This window comes from Ornithorhynchus anatinus, chromosome 4, assembly GCF_004115215.2.
Source record: "Ornithorhynchus anatinus isolate Pmale09 chromosome 4, mOrnAna1.pri.v4, whole genome shotgun sequence".
NCBI lineage: Eukaryota > Metazoa > Chordata > Mammalia > Monotremata > Ornithorhynchidae > Ornithorhynchus > Ornithorhynchus anatinus.
The window spans coordinates 114,111,128-114,135,652 of NC_041731.1; the positions used below are offsets into that span (position 1 = coordinate 114,111,128).

The window sequence follows — 24,525 nt, forward strand, 5'->3', positions numbered from 1 at the left end:
ACGGAATAAATGTAATTGCTTTATCTTTCAAATGTCTGCTTCAAGATGTGAGTCACATTAACATGCTTCCTTCCTGCTGACCAGGTGATGTTTTTATTTATTGAACCTTTTGAAGTTTATTCACAGATTTGCTTAACACACCATATTCTTATCTGCCTCACCTTTGCTCTCCTTTGTTCTTTGCTACTTTTTCCAGACTGATGACATCCTCAGAAACCCATGACCACAAGGTGATTAAAGCCTGATGATAAATATTGATTTCACATGATTGTGTTGTTCCACTGAAGTCCTCTCGGAGAAAAACCACGTCAGCCTTGTAAAAAGAGATCACAAAAGGTGATTGGTTCTCTTACCGATCTGCTTCTACAGTCTTTAGCTCTTTTGTTGCTAGTATTCACTCAGTTTTATTAAAGACAGTCTCTAATCTTTAATCATAGGTCAGTATAGTATAGCCCAATTCACCGTCTTGCTTGTTCCATGGAAAATTTTGTAAAGATGTAAACTTAACTTGCCATTTAAGTCTCAACGATTATATTATGCCCAGAGAAATTTTTGTCAGTGTGTGAAGATGTGATTTGTGACCTAAAGTAATGATGGTAATAATAGTAATAATAAAAATGACATTCGTTAAGTGCTTATTATGTGCCACGCACTGTTCTAAGTGCTGGGGTAGATACAAGGTAATCAGGTTGTCCCATGTGGGGCTCAAACTCTTAATCCCCATTTTACAGAAGAGGTAACTGAGACACAGAGAAGTAAAGTGACTTGCCCAAAATCACACAGCTGACAAGTGATAGAGCTGGGATTAGAACCCATAACCTCTGACTCCCAAGCCTGTGCTCTTTCCCTTAAGCCACCCGGCTTCTCTTAACAATAATGAGAAATGGTGTTTAAGTGCTTACATGTGCCACACACTTTGCTAAATTCTGAGTTAAATACAGGACAATCAGGTCAGATACAATTCCTGTTCCACAAGAGCTCACAGACTAAAAGGTGATAGAGTGGATATCTCATTGCTGTTTAACAGATGAAGAACCTGAGACACAGAGCAGGGCAAGTCACTTAACTTTTCTTTGTCTCAGTTTCCTCAACTGTAAAATGAGCAATACATCTATTCTCCCTCCCTCTTAGACTCTGAGCTCCATGTGGGACAGTGACTCCCTACCCAAGTAACACAATTCTGAAAAGAAAACAGATCTATTTTTAATTTAGCTGTTTTTCATGGGATTTATTGGATGAGAAACTGAGAACATATTGTAATGATCAATATCAATAACTTTCCCTAAGTCTTTATTTCAGTATATTTCTTACTTTAATGGTTTGCTTGTGCAGACTCTACAACCTATTTTTCATTAGCCAGGCATTACTCAAGAGATCAAAAGATAGTAGATGTTTTCCCTTTCTTCCCACAAAGAATTCTCATGGGCTCTGTGGTAAGCTCTTGGTGATAGTTTTAGACAAAAACACATTTTAAAATTCTACCGTGCAAAATTAGGACTAAACTCCTTGATTCCACAATGTGTATTTAAATATTTTCATATTCAGTTGAATTCTCTCAACACTCTTTAATGATGCCATAATGCTATTACTTTGGTCAGTTTTGTGGCAAGAAGGAAATCCCTTTTGCCTGAACGAAATTACACATATTCTACTTTGACTTCGATAAACTCATAATGTTTGTCCTGCAATTTTCATAATGACACCCAGATTTAGAGACTTCTATTGACCTAGCAGAGTGTTTAGTTGCCTTCCTTCTCTTCAAGATATGACAGTATTCTATGAGACTTATATTTGAGATTTGGGGCTTAGAGCTTTTCAATTAGAATTGTACTCTAGAATCAGATCAATTTGTCTATTGTCTCTTTGACTAGATGATGCTTTAAGGAATTTGGGAAAACATTCTGGGTTATTGTGGGTGGGTGGTACTCTGCATCTTTCTTTGAAGCAAGTGAGTCCATCACAAGTATAATCTGACATGGCATAGCAGAACTAGGTTGAAATGTATTACCAGAGATACTCCCGTGTTGGAATGCATATGGCTATACAGCAGGCTGTTGCCCATAATCCAGCAGAAGCTCTTGTTTAAGGAATGCTATGTTAATGTGATATGATGAACATCGAAAAATACCATGGAAAAAACATAATGCTACTCTGAGAAGACTTTGTGTTTTGCTGTTGCTATACATTTTTGTTTTAGGTCTAAGACTTACAATTTTCTAGACATAAAATGAATTTCTCTGTTTGATTTTTTTTATTCCTCAATGAAGGACTAACCTTCCTTTTATGGCAATTGCTCGATGCAAATAGACTGCCTGAAATTATTCCTTCTTCTTTGACAGAGGAAATGTCAGTTACTTCAAAGACACCTTCTCCATCCCCCCCCCCCCCCCACACTTCTGTAGTGTTTTAAGTGTGCCTCTGAGCATCCATTACCTAGAGAGGGACAAGCAAGAGGCCAATATAAGAAGGATCTGATTATCAGTGGCATTTGTCACAAGTGACTTGGTTGTTGGGACAGCTGTGCTGAGCTAAAGGCAAGTCAACATGGATACAAAGGTCTCTGACAGGGTTTTGAAAAAGAAGAAAGGATTTAGCTTTAGCCATCTTAGCACTGAGTTCCATCCCCCAGTTCCATCTTTTATAGTTTTAGGGTGTTTGTTGGAAAGCAAAACCAAATATCTACTTAGTATGGCCCGAGGTCAAATATAATGCTCCTTAGGAGAAATGGACATTTTTATTTTTCCCTCAATTTAATTAAATAGATATTGTATTAATAGAAGCTGTGAGAGATCCTGCAAAGAAACTATCAGTTTCAAATGAAAATATGTACTTAAATGAAATGTCCACCCAAATTTCCACAGGTGAAAGATATTCATCTTTTCATCATGTATAATGAGCACCTAGAGATGAGAACTCAGGGAGGAAGAAGAGTAGGATCCCAGAGGGCAGGGACACAGGAATTGTGAGAGGAATATGGGGCAAAGAAGTGGGTAAGTAGGACCAGAGAGTATAAAGGCAGTTGGACAGGAAGGCAGGTGGCTTGGCGCAAGCTAGTCTGGGCAGCTACGAGAGACGAAGGTTGAGAAAAGATTAGCATCTGGAGAAAGATGAAAGGGGCCATGAGAAATGCTGAGTTAGAGGAAGTAGAGTAAGACTCCCCTCCTCTAGACTGTGAACTCCTGTGGGCGGGGATTGCCACTGTTTATTGTTGCATTGTACTTTCCCAACCATTTAGTACAGTGGTCTGCACACAGTAAGTGCTTATAAATACCACTAAATGAATGAATGAATGGAGGAAGTGTATAGTAGTAGCAGAGAAGCAACATGACCTAGTGGATAGAGCATGAGCCTTGGGAGTCAGAAAGATCTAGGTTCTAATTCCGGCTCTGCCACTTGTATGCTGTGTGACCTCAAGCAAGTTGTTTAACTTCCCTGTGCCTTAGTTACCTCATCCGTAAAACGGGGATTTAAACTGTGAGCTCCAGTGTAGGAAAGGGATGATGTCCAACTTGATTTCCTTGTATCTACCCCAGGTCTTAGTACCAAGCTTGACATATAGTGAGAACTTAAAAAATACCATCATCATTATTAGTAGTAGTAGTATTAGTGAAAATAGTAATAGTAGTAGTGATGGAACTAATAGCATTTATTGAGCACTTATTTAGTGTAGTGCACTGTACTAGGTGCTTGGGAAATATGGAAGAGATGTCACACAGTCCTACCCCACAAAGAGCTCACTCTCTAATGGGAGAGACATTAAAATATTTACAACTGGAATTGCCAAAATAAATTGATGGAACAGAGATAGGTACACGAGTGCTAAGGAGGGGATAAATAACTTCATAAACACCATTGTCGGATGAAAAGATGATATGGCCCTAGGTCTCAGAAGATTAACTGGGGAAAGTCTATTGGAGGAAGTGGGAAGTTAGGAAGGATTTGAATACGGGGAGGGTTGCAGTCTGATGTGGGGAGGAAGAGAGTTACAAGTCAAGGGATCATCTGGATTGAGGGGTTGAAAATGGGGGAGTTGAAGCGAGGTACAGCTAGAAGGTTGACTTGGGAGGAACAAAGAAAGCAAGTTGGGGAATAGTGAGTGAAGAGAACAGATAGGTAAAATAGGTCCAGAAATGTGACTGTGTGGAGTTTTTGTTTGAAGAAGGGAAATGTAGTCCAAGCTATGTTCCAGGAAGACGATCAATGCAGCAGCATGCGGTATAAATTGGAGTCTGGAGGCTGGGAGATCAGCATGGAGGTTAAAGCAATAATCTAACGATGGCAAGATGAGAACTCGATTCAAGGTGATAGCAATTAGGGTGTAGAGGAAGGGACAGATTCATGAACTTTGTGGTAGACAAAACCAGTAAAGGCTGGAGGACGTCTCTGAGAATTCTCCCAACAACCTGCTCATAGAATTTAGAAACACTACATTACAGTATGAAACATTTAATCATTTGGAGAAAAAAAACAACACTTTATTGGGAAAATTCAGTCTGGATAGAATTCCAAATGCACTGCACTCATTTGCCATAACATTGGTTATAACTTCCTAGAACCTTCAGTTCTCTTTCAGAATTGGAATTTGGTTTTCACGTAGAATTTATTTTCCAAAATTTTGAAATGTTGAAAAAATTGGGGCTGAATTTATGCAGTAAAGTATACAAGCAGACCCAGCAGATGCTCTGACTGCAAATCTGTGTTTAACAGAGTGCTCAAAGGACACATGGATCTTCAGGATAGACTGTAGACTCAACTACTGGAGGGCAATGTGTCTACTAACTTTGTTATATTGTATTCTCCCAAGCACTTAGTACAGTGCTCTGAATATGATTTTTAAATGCTGTCAAGTCATTTCTGATTCATAGAGACTCCGTGGATATACTTTTTCCAGAACGTCCTATCCTCTGCCATAATCCGTAACCTTTCTAATAGTTCTTCCTTTATAGTTATGTTCGCCATCCATTTAGCTGCTAGTCTGCCTCTTCCAAGTTTTCCCTGAACTTTTCCTAGCATTAGTTTCTTCTCCTGAGAATTAGTCCTGATTAAGTGTCCAAAATATTCTAATCTAAGTCAAGTCATTTAGCCTTCCAAAGACCACTTTGACTTAATTTGCTCCAAAATTCACTCGTTTGTCTTTCAGGCAGTCCATGGTATCCACAAAAGCCTTCTCCAACCCCACATTTCAAAAGTATCATTGTTCTTTCTATTTTGTTTTTTAACTGTCCAGCTTTCTCATCCAAACAATATCGCTGGAAACACATAGAATTGACTGTTTGTACTTTTGTGGCAATTGTTACATCAGCACGTTTCATTACTTTTTCCAGGCTCTTCATAGCAATTCTTTCTAACTTTAGTCTTTAACGTATTTTTTGACTACTAATTCCTCTATTATTGATTATTGATATCAGGAGAGAAAAACTGTCAACTATTTAATTCTCCTCTCCATCCACTACAAATGTGGTAAAACTTCCAGTTGTCATGATCTCTGATCTTTGAACATTCAAATGTAGGCCCATCTTTTTGCTCTTTTCCTTATTCAATACGATTGATTGATTGACCGAGTGTGATTGAAACCAACAGACTCACAGTACCTTTCTACATGGAAACAATATTTTAAAATCATTATTATGACTGAGACCACTTTACCTTCACATTTGAAATTTCCTACTCAGATACCATACATATTTCCTTATGTAATTCTACCTCTTTCCCTAATGTAAACTGTTAAAATGATCTTGTACGTCTCCAAGAAGTAGTGGCAATACTTGTGAAATAATGGACTAATGATAATATCATCATCATTGGCTTTTTGGTCAATCCATATGTCAACTCAAGTAGATATGAGTTTGAAAAGTCTTACACGCCCAATAAAGATCAGCAATCATTAAAATTAACCACATGCTGATTTAATCAACATATAGCTTTGTTAATTAGTAGCTCTTCCTTCATGTCCATCTGTTTTTAGGGTTTTAGTTAACCTGCACAGATGTTCATGTAAATATAATAAGCTGGTTGCCATGCAAATATAACATTTTCAAGTGTATTTGTATAACTGCCTTTCAATTTATGCACGCTTTTGTCTGTATCATGTCTTTAGTGGTTTAAATACAAAACTGATAACTTTGTTAAAAGCCCCATTAGACACAGATTCTGCTTTAAGCTTTTTTTTTTTTTTACTTTTTGTTTTTGCAAATTGTGCTCTGTGGGATTAGACCCTGGAGACGTGCCAGAGCATTTAACTAGGGGTCCTGGGAATGGCAATAGAAAAATGAAATGGAACTGTTCCATTTTCACTCAGTTCAAGAGTATCAAAAAATAATTACCAAGTTCACAGTAAATATGATGCATTCATCTTGAATGGCACAAGTGCAAAGTGGTTCATGTACGTAAATGTTTCAGCTTTGTAACAATCATTGCTATTAAACTTTCAGTCTTTCTGAGAAACTGTAGCATGAGTTTAAGGAGGAAAGCGACATTTGCCATTTTCACTTTTTCAAATGCAGGGTTTTTAAAGAAACTGGGGAATGGATCCAAGGGAAATATGACAGAATTGGCCCATAATAGGGTTGTATGTAGCACATTAGATCAAATTTGGGTTGTTTTAAGACAGAAATTGCATTTTTCAATAACACCCTGCAGGATAGATTGAAAAGAACGTTTTAGAAACTCGAAGTGGGTTGCAGGAAGGAAATCCTGGATCCCAGGTGGTTAAGGGCACGGCAATCTAAGCTACAGTTTAAACTGAAAGGGAAATCAGTCTAAAGAGCATTCGATCAACTAAAGATTGTAAAATGTGACTTTGTTCCTTAGAGTATTCAATTTGCCTGAATTTAGGAACTCATCCACTTAAAATTACAAACAATGGTTGGTAATAGAATACTTTCCTCATAATTGGAGGAAAATAGACCACCGAATTTCCATCAATCTGAATAAAACAAAATTGAGTTGAAACAGCTTAGAAACTAGTCCAAGGAAGCTACAGGAGACTAACTGCAGGGGAATGCTGAGGATGTAATCTAAACTGAGGACGAGATAAGCCCGATTTTGGTAAGCACTGAGTTTGCTCAAGCCTAGAGCATTTCTCTTGGGAACACCTAACCCCCTCCCTCCATGCCCCCCCACCCCACACTCTCTCTCCAGGGTCAATATCTTTCCTCTCCCAGGTCCCTAAAATAATAATGATAATAATAATACTATAAATTCATTCATTCAGTGGTATTTATTGAGTGCTTACTGTGTGCAGAGCATTGTACTCAGCAATTAGGAGAGTAAAATATAAGAATAAACAGACACATTCCCTGCCCACTTGCTTACAGTCAAGAGTGGGTGATAGTAAGAGCTGTGGTGTTTGTTAAGCCCTTACTATGTGCCAATGTAATAATAATAATGATGGCATTTGTTAAGTGCTTACAGTGTGCCAAGCACTGTTGTAAGCACTGGGCGGGATACAAGGTAATCAGATTGTCCCAACTGGGGCTCACGGTCTTCATCCCCATTTTCCAGATGAGGTAACTGAGGCACAGAGAAGTTAAGTGATTTGCCCAAAGTCACACAGCTGACAAGTAGAGGCTCAGAGATTAGAACCCATGACCTCTGACTCCCAAGCCCGGGCTCTTTGCACTGAGCCACGCTGCTTCTCTATGTGGAAGGCTTCATGAATTTGCATGCCATCCTTGCCCAGGGTCATACTAATCTTCTCTGTATCGTTCCGATTTTTTAGTATATGTGCTGCCTAAGAGCCAGGTAAATTTGGTTCAGATAATTGAAGTACAAAACATTCTCTGTCCAGCCTGGGACCCAGAATTTAAGAGAGGGGTAGAATAGGTATTTAGCCTCCATTTTACAAATGAGGAAACTGGAAAATGGAGAAATTAAGTAAATTTCCCAAGTTAACCCAGCAGGCAAATGGCAGAGATGAGATTAGAACCCAGGTCCTCTGACTCCCAGGCCCATGCTCTTTCCACAAGGCCTTGCTGAGCTATATATGAGGAAAAACTGTGACATATGTTTGGTGACCCATTTGAGACAGGGGATGTGTCCAACCTGAATACCTTCGCATTTACCCAACACTCACTACATTGCATGTTAAATAGTAAGCACTTAGCAAAAATCACAATCATTATCACTGAGTGTTGCTTCCAAGCCATGGAATTTTATAACAGGATCCAAGATGAGGAGAATCCAGGGGGCTCAAAACAAGGATACTGGATATGAAGGCCTCTGATACCACAGCAGTATCGGATAGGGGGCGGATCGGCTTGAAAAATGGCTGAATTACCTGCCTAAACGTAGACCTATAGATATGACCCTAAGCACACAATAATGTGGCTACACAGAGAGGATTTCCTGGAGCTGCTATGATTTTTTTTTTTATATCCTCCAAATGCCAATTGTGACTCTCTCAAGCACTCTCTTCAAGACCTAAAACAAGAAGAGTGGATGCCTACCCCTGCCTAGGAATTTGGAGAGGAGTTAAAAGAAATCTCTGAGGCCAGATATGGTCCTTAGCTCCTGAATTGCCCTGGTTAAGTTTCATAGGCCCCGGGGAATCTTTATGATTTGCGTTTTTGGCCGCAGTTTGGGACACATCTCTACTCTTCCATTAAGGAGCTGCAAAAAGTCACTAATGGACACATTATCGAAAGAATGGATTGACCTTTCAACTTCTCTTCCTGCCTTCTGATTTTTCAAAATGTTAATTTGAATCTGTAGTTTATGCTATGGAGGGAAAATTCATTCATTCAATCACATTTACTGAATGCTTGTTGTGTGCAAAAATGAAAGCAGAATAACTCAAAACAATGCACACAAATTAAATTCTGTCTACAGAGACTGAAAAAAATTTGGATCATAATTTCATAAGGCTAAGCATCTATAGAGGCAAAGTACATATGTGTTTCATTTATGGAGGAGAAGGTATTTTATCCTCTGTTCTGAATGGCTCATATTGTGGATTTGTTCCAGGCCTAATCGAAGATGAGGGGAAACACATTTGCTGTGCTGAGATTTTTACAACCCTCAAGCATTCAGTTGGCACCGCATGATAACGAATGTGTCATACAAAGGTAGACAAAATGCCTTGCTGTAACATAAATAGGTTAAGTCCCCAAGTAATAATTGTTACCTAGGCCAACAGGATTTTGGAGCAGTAGTTGTGGTAATTAGTATTTGTTGACCACTTCGTGCAGAATACTGTACTTAACACGGGGGAAAAGTATATAAGTGGGAATTAGATAGGGTCCCTTGCAATTTCTGAAGGGCTCACATTTTATGAATACAGGTTGTGGGTTGGTGGGGCAGAGAAGGGCTGAGACGGACACATGGAGAGCAAAGAAACACTAAAACATTAAAACACATAAGGAATAGGGGCAAATGGACAGTACACAAAATTAAAACAAAAGTCAATAGGGCATTGTGGTTAGAGGAGCAGAACCTCTCCTTGTGACATAGAATACAGAACAATGGCTATGCAGCCACTAACCTTCTAGAGGTTATCTAAAGCTTGATGTTGTGGGTGCTCTTCTCATTCCTGCCAGGGCCATGGAAAGCAGGATGGGGTGAATAATCCTCAAGGATGTGGTAGGGAACTGGTGCCGGCCATGGGTGACCGGGAGGGAAAACATGATGTAATGGATAGAGCATGGACCTTGGAGTCAGGTCATGGGTTCTAATCATTCATTCATGCATTCAATCATATTTATCGAGCACTTACTGTGTTCAAAGCATCGCACTAAGTACTTGGAAAGTACAATACAGCAATGAAGAGAGACAATCCCTGCCCACAAGAGGCTTACACCCAGCTCCATCCCTTGTCTGCTTTGTGATCTGGGATGTCACTCAACTTCTCTGTGCCTCAGTTACCTCATCTCTAAAAATGGGGTTAAAACTGTGAACCCAGTATGGGACAGGGACTGTGTCCACTTGGTTAACTTGTATCTACCCAAGTGCTTAGAACAGTATTTGGCATATAGTAAGCACTTAAGTAGCACAATTATTATTATTATTATTATCAATAAAATGGTATTTTCAGCTGCAGTGGCTGGGGGGCGGGGGGAGGGGGCTGCCAGAAAACTTGGCTATCATTAATTATATCTTCATTTCATTATTTTATCTGAACAGGAGGGCATTCCCAGTCATAGATATTTTTAGTTATGATACATGAACCAGAGACAAATTAAGCAATAATAACAGATGACCTACAGGTCCATTGGAAACAGTCTTCTTGATTTTTCTCTATATTTAGCTGTAACTTACCAATATCTGGAAGTCTATGCATGGGTTCTTATGCATATTTATGCTGAAAAGTTCTTTCACTGAAATGTAAACATGTTCCAAACCAGTTTCCGTATTCTTCTGTCACACTGAGATGAGACTTACTGCGATGACTTGTTAAAAAAAAATCAAAATTAAGAAAGAAAGCTGAGACTTGAAAAGGAAATAAATCTGCAATCTCAGAAAAATTTTTTTAGGATTCATTCTTTCTAAAGTTGCTGGAAACATTAGAGTGATTTGGGACTTTAAAAATAGCATATGCATCAATCAATCAATTATATTTATTGAGCATTTACTCCGTGAAGAGCACTGTATTAAGTGCTTGGTAGAGTATAATGTAACAACATAACATACACATTCCCTTCCCACAGTGAGCTTTTAGTCTAGATGGGGAGACAGATGTTAATATATGTGAATAAATTATGGATACGTACATATCCACAGTGCTGTGGGGCTGGGAGGGGGAGATGAATAAAGGGAGAAAGTCAGAGTGATGCAGGGGGTGGAAGAAAAGGCAAAGAGGGTTAAGTCACAGAAGGCCCCTTGAAAGAGATGTGCCTTCAATAAGGCTTTGAAAGGGAGGAGACTAAATTGTCTGTCAGTCATGAGGAGGGAGGGTGTTCTAGGCCAGAGGCAGGATGGGTGAAACTGAGGTACAGTGAGAAGGTTAGCATTTGAGGAGAGAAGTTTGTGGGTTGGGTTGTTAGTACAATTACTACATCAGCCTGGTTTCTGACCTTCCAGTCTCATGTCTCTCACCACTGCAGTTCATACTTCACTATGCTGCCCAGATCGGAGAAGCAGCGTGGCTCAGTGGAAAGAGCACGGGCTTTGGAGTCAGGGCTCATGAGTTCGATTCCCAGCTCTGCCACTTGTCGGCTGTGTGACTGTGGGCAAGTCACTTAACTTCTCGGTGCCTCAGTTCCCTCATCTGTAAAATGGGGATTAAGACTGTGAGCCCCACGTGGGACAACCTGATTCCCCTGTGTCTACCCCAGCGCTTAGAACAGTGCTCGGCACATAGTAAGCACTTAATAAATACCAACATTATTATTATTATTATTATCTTTCTTCAGAAATATTCTGTGCATGTCACCCCCCCCAAAAAAAATCCCCAGTGGTTGCCTATCAACCTCCATATCAAGCAAAAACTCCTCACTATTGGCTTTCCCCTTCCCTTCCTTCTCTCCTTCTACATCCCAGACTGCACAGTCCGCTCCTCTGGTGCTAAGCCTCTCACTGTGCCTCATTCTCACCTGTCCCACTGTCAACCCCCAGCCAAGATTGTACCTCTGGCCTGGAACACCCTCCTTCCTCTCACCCAGCAAACAATCACTGCTTCCCCTCTTCAAAGCCCTACTGAAGGCTCACCTCCTCCAAGTGGCCTTCCCAGACCAAGCCCCCCTTTTCCTCAGCTCCCCCTCCTCTCCACATCGCCTGACTCACTCCCTTTGCTCTATCCCCCTCCCCAACCAAAACACTTGTGTAAATATGTGCAAATCTGTAATTCTATTTATTTATATTAAAGCCTGTTTACTTGTTTTGATGTGTATACATCTATAATTCTATTTGTTTATATTGATGCTATTGATGCCTGTTTACTTGTTTTCATGTCGGTCTCCTGCTTCTAGACCTTAAACCTAATGTGGGCAGGGATTATCTCTCTTTATTGCTGAATTGTACTTTCCAAGCACTTAGTACAGTGCTCTGCACATAGTAGGTGCTCAATAAATACCATTGAGTGAATGAATGAATAGTAGGAAAATAGAAAGGTGAGGTAAGGTGGGGCAAGGTGATTGAGTGCTTTACAGTCAATGGTGAGTAGTTTCTATATCACATGGTGTGGATGGACAAATACTGGAGGTTCTTGAGGAGTGGGGAAACATGGACTGAATATTTCTCTAGCAAAATGATCCGGGCACCAGCGTGAAGTATGGATTGGAGTGGGGAGAGACAGGAGACAGGGAGGTCAGCAAGGGGGCTGATACAGTAATCAAGATGGGGTAGGATAGAGCTTGCAATAGCATGATAGCATTTTGGATTGAGAGGAAAAGGCTGATTGTAGCAGCATTTTGAAGGCTGACCAGACAGGAATTAGTGACAGATTCAAAATGTAGAATGAATGAGAGAGAGGAGTCAAGGATAATGCCAAGGTTACAAGCTTTTGAGACAGGAAAGATACTGGTGCTGTCTGCAGTGATGGAAAAGTCAGGAGAAGGATAGGATTTGATTGAGAAGATATATATATATTTCTGTTTTTGACATGTTAAGGTCGAGGTGACAGCAGGACATCCCAGTAGAGATATCTTGAAAGCAGGGGGAGATGTGAAAATGTAGTTAGGGAGATAGATCAGGGCATCATCATAACAATAATTATGGTATTTGTTAAGTGCTTACTATGTGTCAGGCACCATTGCCAAGCTCTGGGTTGGACACAAGCAAATCAGGTTGGACACATTCCCTTGTCTCACATGGGGCTCAGTCTTAATCTCCATTTTACAGATGAGGTAACCGAGGCACAGAGAAGTTAAGTGACTTCCCAAGGTCATTCATTCATTCATTCAATAGTATTTATTGAGCGCTTACTATGTGCAGAGCACTGTACTAAGCACTTGGGATGAACAAGTCAGCAACAGATAGAGACAGTCCCTGCCGTTTGACGGGCTTACAGTCTAATCGGGGGAGACGGACAGACGAGAACAATGGCAATAAACAGAGTCAAGGAGAAGAACATCTCATAAAAACAATGGCAACTAAATAGAATCAAGGTGATGTACAATTCAATAACAAAATAAATAGGGTAACGAAAATATATACAGTTGAGTGGACGAGTACAGTGCTGTGGGGATGGGAAGGGAGAGGTGGAGGAGCAGAGGGAAAAGGGGAAAATGAGGGTTTAGCTGCGGAGAGGTAAAAGGGGGATGGCAGAGGGAGTAGAGGGAGAAGAGGAGCTCAGTCTGGGAAGGCCTCTTGGAGGAGGTGAGTTTTAAGTAGGGTTTTGAAGAGGGAAAGAGAATCAGTTTGGTGGAGGTGAGGAGGGAGGGCGTTCCAGGACCGCGGGAGGACGTGACCCGGGGGGTCGACGGCGGGATAGGTGAGACCGAGGGACGGTGAGGAGGTGGGCGGCAGAGGAGTGGAGCGTGCAGGATGGGTGGTAGAAAGAGAGAAGGGAGGAGAGGTAGGAAGGGGAAAGGTGATGGAGAGCCTTGAAGCCTAGAGTGAGGAGTTTTTGTTTGGAGCGGAGGTTGATAGGCAACCACTGGAGTTGTTTAAGAAGGGGAGTGACATGCCCAGATCGTTTCTGCAGGAAGATGAGCCGGGCAGCGCAGTGAAGAATAGACTGGAGCGGGGCGAGAGAGGAGGAAGGGAGGTCAGAGAGAAGGCTGACACAGTAGTCTAGCCGGGATATAACGAGGGCCCGTAACAGTAAGGTAGCCGTTTGGGTGGAGAGGAAAGGGCGGATCTTGGCGATATTGTAAAGGTGAAACCGGCAGGTCTCGGTAACGGATAGGATGTGTGGGGTGAACGAGAGAGACGAGTCAAGGATGACACCGAGATTGCGGGCCCGAGAGACGGGAAGGCTGGTCGTGCCATCCACGGTGATAGAGAAGTCTGGGAGAGGACCGGGTTTGGGAGGGAAGATGAGGAGCTCAGTCTTGCTCATGTTGAGTTTTAGGTGGCGGGCCGACATCCAGGTGGAGATGTCCTGGAGGCAGGAGGAGATGCGAGCCTGAAGGGAGGGGGAGAGGACAGGGGCGGAGATGTAGATCTGCATGTCATCTGCGTAGAGATGGTAGTCAAAGCCGTGAGAGCGAATGAGTTCACTGAGGGAGTGAGTGTAAATGGAGAACAGAAGAGGGCCAAGAACTGACCCTTGAGGAACTCCAACAGTTAAAGGATGGGAGGGGGAGGAGGCTCCAGCGAAGGAGACTGAGAATGACCGGCAAGAGAGTTAAGAGGAGAACCAGGAGAGGACAGAGGCCGTGAAGCCAAGGTGAGATAAGATATGGAGGAGGAGGGGATGGTCGACAGTGCCAAAGGCAGCAGAGAGGTCAAGGAGGATTAGAATGGAGTAGGAGCCATTGGATTTGGCAAGAAGGAGGTCATAGGTGACCTTAGAGCAGTCTCGGTAGAGTGGAGGGGACGGAAGCCAGATTGGAGGGGGTCTAGGAGAGAATGGGAGTTAAGGAATTCTAAGCATCGATTGTAGACGACACATTCTAGGATTTTGGAAAGGAAGGGTAGTAGGGAGATAGGGCGATAACTGGAGGGGGAAGTGGGGTGAAGAGCGGGTTTTTTTAGGATGGGGGAGACGTGGGCATGTTTGAAGGCAGAGGGGAAGGAGCCCTTGGAGATTGAGTGGTTAAAAATAGAAGTTAAGGAAGGGAGGAGGGCAGGGGCGATGGTTTTAATAAGGTGAGAGGGAATGGGGTCTGAGGCGCAGGTGGAGGGGGTGGCACTTGCGAGGAGGGAGGAGGTCACACAGCAGACAAGTGGCAGAGCTGGGATTAGAACCCTTGACCTTCTGACTCCCAGGCCCATGCTCTATCCACTACGCCATCCTGCTTCTTCATATCTTTTAAGCGATCTGATCACTGTATCTGTTCAAGTTGAATGTTATGATGAAAAAACTGCAGTTTAGTTTGCAGTTGTTGAGATGCTGAAATCATGATGTTCTTCATTTCTGTTGTTAGTCTTATAGCTGAGAAGACTCTACTTAGCAAAAGATCTTGTCAGAATGTTGAACAGAAAAATAGTGTGTGGTTATGCCATTCCCAGGACCCCGAGTTCCACGTTCCCATAATCAGTGTAGAAGCCACACCCAGGCTACTGGGCCTGTACTCTTGACCATTTCTTCTTAGTGCTCTGTGGCTACACATTCTCCCTGGATCAGAATTGCCAAGTACTGAACAATCTCAAGCAGGTTTGATGGCAACAGAACATTTTCCCCTTCTACACTCAGCACTCAAAGAGAAGATTCTGGGAGCGGGGGGGAAAGCTTTTCTGCACAGAGCTATCCACGTCAAATCTGACCAATCTTGTGATATTGATGGAATGAATAATTGTAGCATTTGTTAAAATGCTTACTCAGTACCCAGCATTGTCCTAAACACTGGGAAGGCTACAAGATAATCAGGTAGGCAGGTGCTCCCATCCAAGTGGGGCTCACAGACTTAAGGAGAACAGACACTGAGTCCCCACTTAAAAGATGAGGAAATTGAGGCCCAAAGAAGTTAAGCAAATTGCCCAAGGTTGTAGAGCAGGCAAGTGGGAGAGTTGGGATTAGAAAGTAGATGGTCTGACTCCCAAACCTGTACTCTTGCTACTAGGCAGCACAGTTTTCAGTACATTGACACCTTGGATCTATCTGGTTAGAAATCATCTGATGAGTCATCATGCCAACTCAGTTTCAGTGAGCAGCATCAACTTAAGTGGCTGCACTCTGACCCTGAAAGAGTCGACTGTGGTCTTCTTTCAGTCCAGACACATAATGCACTGCTTCAGACCACATTGTACTGAACTGCATGATCGGTAGTTAGACTTTGCTGTCGCATATCTTTGAGGAGTAGAGGTGGGAGTTTCAGGCATGTGAGTTAGTGAATCCTCCAAGGGAATGGATGTAGATGGATAATAGAATTGGACTGAACCTTGAGGGACAACCAAAGTTAGGGGATGGGAGGCATAGGAGGGATAGGCCTAGGACCTCCGATCTTTTCACCTCACTCAATTTTCTCAACTCATCATGCTCCATTTAGCCTCCATACCCAAACTATCTTCCCTTTATGATAAAATTGACACTCTCAACACCCCCTTTCTCTTGAACTCAATTCACTTGCTCCCCTAACCCTTCGTTGATCTCATACCACTGACCCATGGCTCTATTGACAACCCCCTTCCTGAAACCTTATCCAATCTCGGCTTCGCTTATGCTGTCTTCTCCTGATTCTCCTCCTATCTCTCTGGCTGCTCATTCCCAGTCTCTTTCATGAGACCAGAGAAGTTAAGTGACTTGCCCAAAGTCACACAGCTGGCAAGCAGCTGAGCTGGGATTAGGACCCATGACCTCTGACTCCCAAACCCGAGCTCTTTCAACTGAGCCATGCTGCTTGGTTGGAGAGTGGACAAGTTGGGGTGGATCAGGAGGTCAATGGCACTGATGAGTAACAGAAAGCAAGAGAAGAAGGGTTGTCAAGAACATCTATGTGGATATTAAAGTCCCAAAGCATCAATGTAAGGATGGAGAAAGAGAGAAACTGAAAAGGAGAGAAGGATTAGGATGGAGTAGAGGACACTTGATTTGGCAAGTAGGAGATCATTTGTGACCTCTGACAGGATGGTTTCTGTTGACTGAAGGGGAAGGAAGTCAAATTGATAGGAGTCAAGGAGAGATCAGAGGAGAACTTGAACTAAGGGTGTAGACAACTGGCTCAAGGAGTTTGGAGAAAAATGGTAGGAGGGAGATGGGGTGATAAATGGAGGGAGTTGTGTGGCCAAAGGAGGATTTTTATGGGATAGTGGAGCCATGGGCATGTTTGAAAACAGTGCGGAAGAAGCCTTTGGAGAGCAAACAATTGAAGATGACAACTAGAGATGGGAGATGGGAGGGGGCAAGTGTTTTGATAAGGTATGAAGGGATAGGGTCTGATGCACATATGGAGGGGGTGAAATTGAGATGGGAGATTTGAAGGAGCAGAAGGAGGGAGGGACCTGAGAATGACAGGAGGAGATTTTGGGGAAATTCATTCATAATAATAATAATAATAATTTGGTATTTGTTAAGCCCTTACTATGTGATAAGCACTGTTCTAAACTCTGGGTAGATATAAGGTAAACAGGTTTTCCCAATTGGGGCTCACAGTTTTAATCCCCATTTTCCAGATGAGGTAACTGAGGCACAGAGAAGTTAAGTGACTTGCCCAAAGTCACACAGCTGATAAGTGGAGGGGCAGGATTAGAACCCATGACCTCTGACTCCCAAGCCCATGCTGTTTCCTCTGAGCCGTGCTGCTTCTCTTCATTCAGTCGTATTTATTGAGTGCTTATTCTGTGCAGAGCATTGTACTAATCGCTTGGGAAAGTACAATTCACCAGTAAGATCAAGACTGATAGTTTTGCTTTTCTCAATAAAGTAGGTGATCAGTTAATTAAGGGCAACAGTGAAGAGTCGTCAAGAATGTCTATGTGGATATTAAAGTCCCAAAGTGTCAATGTAAAGATGGAGAAAGAGAGAAGGAATGTGAATCTGTGGAAGTATTCTAATCTGAAAAAAAAATATTGATAGCCAACTATGTGAAAAGTAATACAAATGGAACATGGAAAATTCAGAAGTTCATTTTCCAATTACACGCAAACCCAGTGGTGAATGTCTCAATTAACGATGCCTTCTTCGAGAAAACAGGACCAACTTTCTCTCCAAGTTGCATGCTCTCCAAATCAAGGTTTGTTTGAATAATTAGATCGAAGAAAATTGGGCATATTCATGTCTGAGAAAATCAAATCCAATTTTGTTCAGTTATCTGATTTCTTAAACTAGTCTTGGCCTCAATTAGTGGGGGTTACTGATGTTCCACTTTAATGATGTTGGTAACAGTACTGCTTTACATGGAAAACCTACTCCTTGTGGCTGGGAGCCAGGAAGAGGAAGCAGAGTCAATTTTGCTGGCCAAAATTAAACATTGGGCTTTTTTTAACCTCCCATGGCAATTAAAAGCTGCTAAAGGAATTTGAGTAGTTTAGTAATAATACTGATCCAGCACCCAACGGGTGTAATGCACTGAACTCAGTGCTTAAATACCAAAGAAGTGACTCATTTCCTGCCCACAGAGAGCTTACACTCTTAATGATGGAGACGTCTATTGAAATATTTGCAAATAGAGCAAGCAATAAAAATTATAGGGAGAATTTTTTAAAACTTCACAAAATTGCTGAGGGTGGGTATAAATAATGACATAACTCGAGGTGGTGGAAGGGTTCATGTCAGGCAGGGTGCTGGGAAGGGAAATAGGGAAGGCTTGTAGAATGAGGATAACATTTTAAGAGGCCTTTGAATATGGGGAAATCTGTGGTCTATTTATTGAATTTGGGAGGGAAGGAGTTCCATGCCAGGAGAAAATTATGAGCCAGGGGATAGTCGGGGAAGAGTTGAGAGCCTTTAGAGAGCAGTTGAGAGTAGTTGAGAACAATTACAATCTCTCCTGCTAGATAATAACTCCTAATGGAAGGGATCATGTCCACTTATTCTGTTGTATTCTCCCAGCTACCCTCAAGGAGTTTACAATCTATAGGCACCAGCCCACAAGGATTTTCCTGGTACCTGAATGGACTGATCACCCTAACACTTAGTACAATGCTCTTCACAGAGTAAATGCTCAATGAATACTATTGATCATGATGAAGAGGAGGAGACAGAGAGAGGGGAAGGCTGGGATAGAGAAAATGAAGTGATGGCCAAAGGAAGTCTGATGTACTGATAAGAGAAATTATCATAATTCTGAACTTCCTTTTCCAGTGACCAGCACATATTCTGAAGTTGGGTCAAGCAATAAGTAACCACTGTTGTTGTAGGGATAATGATGGAATTAAGCTAAGACACTTTTCAATAGCTGATATCTCTTTTATTCTGTTTCATCGTTTTAATTTGGATTTTCCCTAGTTTTTAGTTTTATTAAGTTTTAATTGGGGAACATCTTGTAAAATGTTTTACACCCAAATTAGAAACTAATGTTCAGGTGAAAAAAAAAAACTGAAAGGGGAATAAAGAACCAAACGGCTTCAGAACTATTAAAAATTAACTTTGAAAATAATGCAATTTTCACAGAAAATTATTCTTAGAATTCTCCCAGTTAGTAAAGAATAGCTGGGGAAAAAAAAAACAGAAGCAATTCGAATGTATCTTGCTCCATTTTCACACAGAAGATAATCAGGAAGTGGTTCCCTTTGTTTTAGCAGTTTAACATAAGCCAAGCTTTACCTCTGGAAGAAACAGATTTTTGTGCTTGTGATTGGATTCCCCACAGGCTTCCTATTTGGCTCAACACTATTTCAATCACTCAATCAATGGAATTTATTGAGAGCTTACTTTGTGCAGAGCACTGTACTAAGCTGTTAGGAAAGTACAATATAGTAGAGTTAGCAGACATAATCCCTGTCCACAAAGAGCTTATATTTTTGTCAGTTAAGCTACACCTGTTTATTTCTCTTTCCTTTCTTTATGAAAGGTAATGGAACTACTGGAAGCATGTTTCCTTCGTTTACTGAAGTCAAAATGTAACAAGATGTAGGCCCCTCACTCATTTACCTCAGGAATTCAAACATTGATTTAGGAAGATATCAACACTTTATTAATATCCATTTTCAGCACAACCTGTGTATTGAGCAAGCTCAATTTTTCAGCCTATTTTTTTTCTAATTTTTTAATGTGTTAAGCACTTACTATGTGTCAAATGCTATTCTAAGTGCTGGGGTAGGTTCAGGTTAATTAGGTCAGAAACAGTACAAGTCCACATGGGGCTCACAGTGTAAGTAGGAGGAAGAAAGGGTACTCAGTTTCCACTTTAGAGTTGAGGAAACTGAGGCACAGAGAAGTTAAATGTCACACAGCAAGCAATTGGCAGATCTAGAGTTAAAATCCAGGTCATCTGACTCCCAGACCCATGCTCTTTCTACTAGTCCTTGCAGCTTGATTTGTAATATTTCTATGTCTGTTTCCCTCATTAGATTATATGCTTCTTGTGGAAAGGTAATATATCTTTGGTACCCTTCATATGTTTCTAATTTAATTTCCTGTTAAATGCCATCACTGCTACTAGTAACTCCTTCCATTTCTCTTGTTCGGCTGTTAGATTATTTATGCAAACAGAACTGTTAGCCTTTCAGATGGTATATTTATATCCGTACTTCATCACCCTGAGAGTTTGAGCACCTCTAATTTGTCCTCCCACTTGCAAAGCGTAGGACATGATGATTTTGAAGGGTGCCATTTGATGACTGTGTTTTTACAAAAATAAGGCTTTTTTTGAACAAATTTCATCTCTGTTATTGGTATGAAAATCTATTATATTGATAGCAAAAGATTTAGGGTCAGAGAAGGTCAGGTAAAAGACAGAAGTCATGTTCTAATACATGAGAATAATACACATTTTCATCCCCTATATATTCTGAAATTGGGGATGCAAGTCAAGATGCGTAAAACAAATTTCTTCAAAATAAGAGGTGGAAACGCTGGTAAACGTTAATGATACCACCTCACAACTCTGGTTCCTTAGGGTTATATAGGCAGCCAGGCTGGACTTGGTGAAACAGCCCCTGTCATCCTGGTTTGGCTGCGAAGACACAGAGAAATTCAGATTGCCCCACAGAACCACAAACCTATGAGAAAGCATATAGAATTGGATCAGACCTTGAAAAGTAAAGGTTATAACTTTGAAAATACCTTGGACAAGTCAACCATGGCTGAGGGAAGAGATTTCTGCTTGCAAATTGATGCAAGACTTTCAAGATTGAAATTGCAAAGATTTGCTTTCAAGACTGAAATAGATTCAGGGAAGCAGTATGACGTAGTGGATAGAGGATGGGCCTGGGAGTTAGAAAATCATGGGTTCTAATCCCAGCTCTGCAACTTGTCTGCTGTGTGACCTAGGCAAGTCATTTCATTTGTCTGTGCCTCAGTTACTTCACCTGTAAAATGGGGATTGAGATTGTTAATCCCATGTAAAACAGGGACTATGTCCAAACCTGATTTGCTTGTATCCACCAGTATACTGCCTGGCACACATTAAGTGCTTAACAAATACTAACTTTATTATTATTATTATTATTGAATTTCACTCAATTTCCCTCTTCCAAGAGGATGTATCCTCATAAAGGTAAAAGGGAGGAGCCTTCAATTCTATCCATGAAGGTAGGTCACAATGGGACCCAAGCAACAACATTCTTGAGTCTGATCATTTTGGCTGGAATTGGCTTGTCTCAATGTGATTGTGTCTTTGGACATAGCTGTTCTTTTATTTGAAAATCATGGAGTTGATAGTGAGTGCCTATCCAGGTATGCATTTGTGAACTCTGACCAATATCTTATACATCTAGAGCATAGAATTATTTTCCTTGCATCCTCATACAGTGCCACATATGGGCCTACTAATGTTTTTCAATTCACTTTTTGTACCTTCACTTTCTCAAATCAATTGTATTTATTAAGTGCCTACTGTATATACCACACAGTACTAAGTGCTTGAGAATACAATATAACAGATTTGGTAGATATTTTTCCTGCCCACAGAAGCTTAGAGGCTAAAGAGGGAGTCAGACATTAAAATAATTTATTTATATGTACATAAGTGCTGTGGGGCTGAGGGTGGGGTGAATAAAGGATACAAATCCAAGTGCAAGAGGCTTGGAGAAGAAAAGGGAATAGAGGAAGTAAGGGTTTAGTTGGGAAAGGCTTCCCAGAGGAGATGTGATTTTAAGAAGGCTTTCAATGTGGGGAGCGTGTCCGGTAGATATGAAGGGGAAGGGACTTCCAGGCCAGAGGAAGGATCTGGCTGAGTGGGTATCAGTGAGATAGAGATACAGTGACTAGATTAGCATTAGAGGAGATAAGTGATTGGACTGAGAGTTGTGGTAAGAAATTAGTGAGGTAAGTTAGAAGTGGGGGAAGGTGATTGAGTGCTTTAAAGTCAAAGTTAAGGAGTTTCTGTTTGATGTAGAGGCAACCACTGGAAGTTCTTTAGGATTGGGAAAACATGGACTGAATGTTTTTATAGAAAAATGATCCAGTCAGCAGCCTGAGGTATGGCCTGGAATGGGGAGAGACAGAAGGGAGGTCAGGAAAAAGGCTGTTGCAATAATCAAGGCAGGATAAGGACTAGGATCAACATAGTAGCAGTTTGAATGATGAGGAAATGGCAAATTCTAGCAATATAGTGAATATAGAAATGAAGTAATTTGATAATAGAAATGAGCGAAAGAGATGAGTCATGAGTAATGCCTAGTTAATGGGCTTGTGAGCTAGGGAGGGTAGTAATGCTGTCTACAGTATGGAAAAGTCAGGGGAAGGACAGAGTTTGGGTGAGAAGAAGAGTAGTTCTCTTTTGGACAGTTTAGGTGTCAGTGGGACTACCAATTAGAGATGTCCCGAAGGCAGGAGGAAATGCAGAGACTGCAGAGAAGGAGAAAGATGAGGGCTGGAGGGCTAGACCAGGGCTAGACTTGAGAATCATCTGCGTACAAATGGTAGTTGAGGCCATGAGAGCGAATGAGTTCTCCTAGGAGGTGTGTGTAAATGGAAAATAGAAGGGGACCCAGAAATTAGCCATTAGGGATTCCCACAGTTAGAGAGTAGGAGGCAGAGGAAGAACCCACAGAAGAGATTGAGAATTAGCGGTCAGAGAGATAGGAAGAGAACGAGTAGAGGACAGTATCAGTGAAGCCAAGGTTGGATGTTTCCAGGAGAAAGAGGTGGTTGACAGTGTCAGAGGCAGTAGAGAGATAGAGAAGGATTAAGATAGCCTAGAGGCTCTTGGATTTGTGAAAAAGGAGATCATTGGTGACATTTGAAAGGACAATTTCTGTGGAGTGAAAGTGGCAGAAGCAAGATTGGAGGGAGTCAAGGAGAGAACTGGAGGAGAGGAAGTGGAGGGTGAGGGTATTGAGGACTCTCACTTAAGGAGTTTGGAGAGGGATGGGAGAGGAAAATGGGGCGATAACTGGCGGTAGCCATATTGTCATGAGCCCTTCTCACACCATCAGGTGCTTTTTCTCTAAGTCCATCCCTGGTACTGTCTCACCCTATCAGGCACTCAACGACAAATTGAACCACAGTGAAACCAAACCACCACGGTATAGAGTGGAAAGTTTTATTCAACTCCCAGGCTAATTGAAAGGAATTGAAATGCATATGCACACACACACACACACACACACACACACACATAACTAACCTTTCCGACTGTTTTCCCCAAGTTCACGCAGGTGGTCCCACAGCAGAGGAGCTTGAGGTGTCTAGCTGATCACAGCACGGCATCCTGGAACAAGTCTTTAGGTGGTTCTTGGCTGCCGTGCCGTAGGCATCTTGGCTCAGGTGGTCTTTGCTGCTACCCGGGGCTGGATTCATTAGCTCATGGCCACCACTTGCTTCAGTCTTTTGGCTCCCTTGCTCTGTGCTGGCTTGCTTTCCTTGCTCTGTTTTTTTCTCTCTATCAGTCATTCACCCTCTCTCTCCCCCCAACCTTATTTCAGAGGGGTCACAGCGGGTCCTGACTCACTGCCTTGACTTGCTTACTATCTCAAACCCATTTCCAGGTAAAGCCGGGGGAAGGGGGGACAGCTATCCCTCTCCCCATCCCCAGCCCAAGCGCTGTTTTTGCAAGTTAGCTTATCTTGTTTACCTCCCACAGTCCTCTTTTTGCCTAATGGCAAGATGATTCAGTGTCTCATCAAGGTCCTCCTTCTGTGTTATCAGTTCCTCCCCAAATTCCTCCTTCTGTGTTGTTATTCATGGAGTCAAATGATGGTCACTCATAAAATGGTTTATTTTACAAAACGAGTCACTCATGCTCACCACACATATCTTCTCACAGACAGCAGCCTCTCTCCTAATTGCAACCTGTCAGGTGGTCACGAGTACTGCTCTGCCAGACTGTTGGACTCAGGGCTTTACTGCATCTTTCAGAGTTTACTGTGCCCGCCCTGCTTATATGTGCCACGTTCAGTTCACCAATCACAGAAGCCTAGAGGAGCTGCTTACCATTCTCTTCCTCCATTTTGAATGCGTGCATTTCCTTTTCATTTACCTGACTAAGATAACGGAGGGAGAGAGGATTCCAGTGACCAGTCATCAATAACATTTTATAGAAACATAGACAATTACTCCATTTTATTCCAAGTATCTGATTGGATCCTGATTGGTTGTACCATGCTGTGTCAATAGGGAGACTCCGCTAAGTCAAAAATGAGCCCCTATCTCTTTGCAGCATGGAATCCCAGATGACAAGAATGCCACACTGTGACTTTTGCTCTAGGGAATAACTTGTTGTATATGACATGTCTTTTTCCAGATAAACCTTCTTTTTAACTTATCCTGGAAGTAAGTAGTCATTACATGGCTGCAGCCTAACTATACTTGAACTAAATCAAATAGAAACAGAAAGGAAGAATTGAAAACAGATACAAACAGGAAAATCAAAGTATTTGTGCAGCCATGCCTGCCTTTGATTAAGTTCCTTCGAAACCAACTTACATGAGAGACACTAAATT

General features: G+C 41.7%; 1 long non-coding RNA gene and 1 other non-coding gene across 2 annotated transcripts; both read right to left on the reverse strand.

Moving 5' to 3' along the window:
- Nucleotides 1-108: 108 nt before the first annotated feature.
- LOC114811336 lies at nt 109-23,552 on the reverse strand. Its single transcript, XR_003759019.2, has 3 exons — nt 23,211-23,552; nt 10,255-10,385; nt 109-313 (listed from the first exon to the last, which is right to left on the reverse strand). It is a non-coding gene; the product is annotated as an uncharacterized LOC114811336 (long non-coding RNA).
- Nucleotides 7,637-7,740, reverse strand: LOC114811657. The gene has a single exon (XR_003759353.1). It is a non-coding gene; the product is annotated as a U6 spliceosomal RNA (small nuclear RNA).
- Nucleotides 23,553-24,525: the final 973 nt, after the last annotated feature.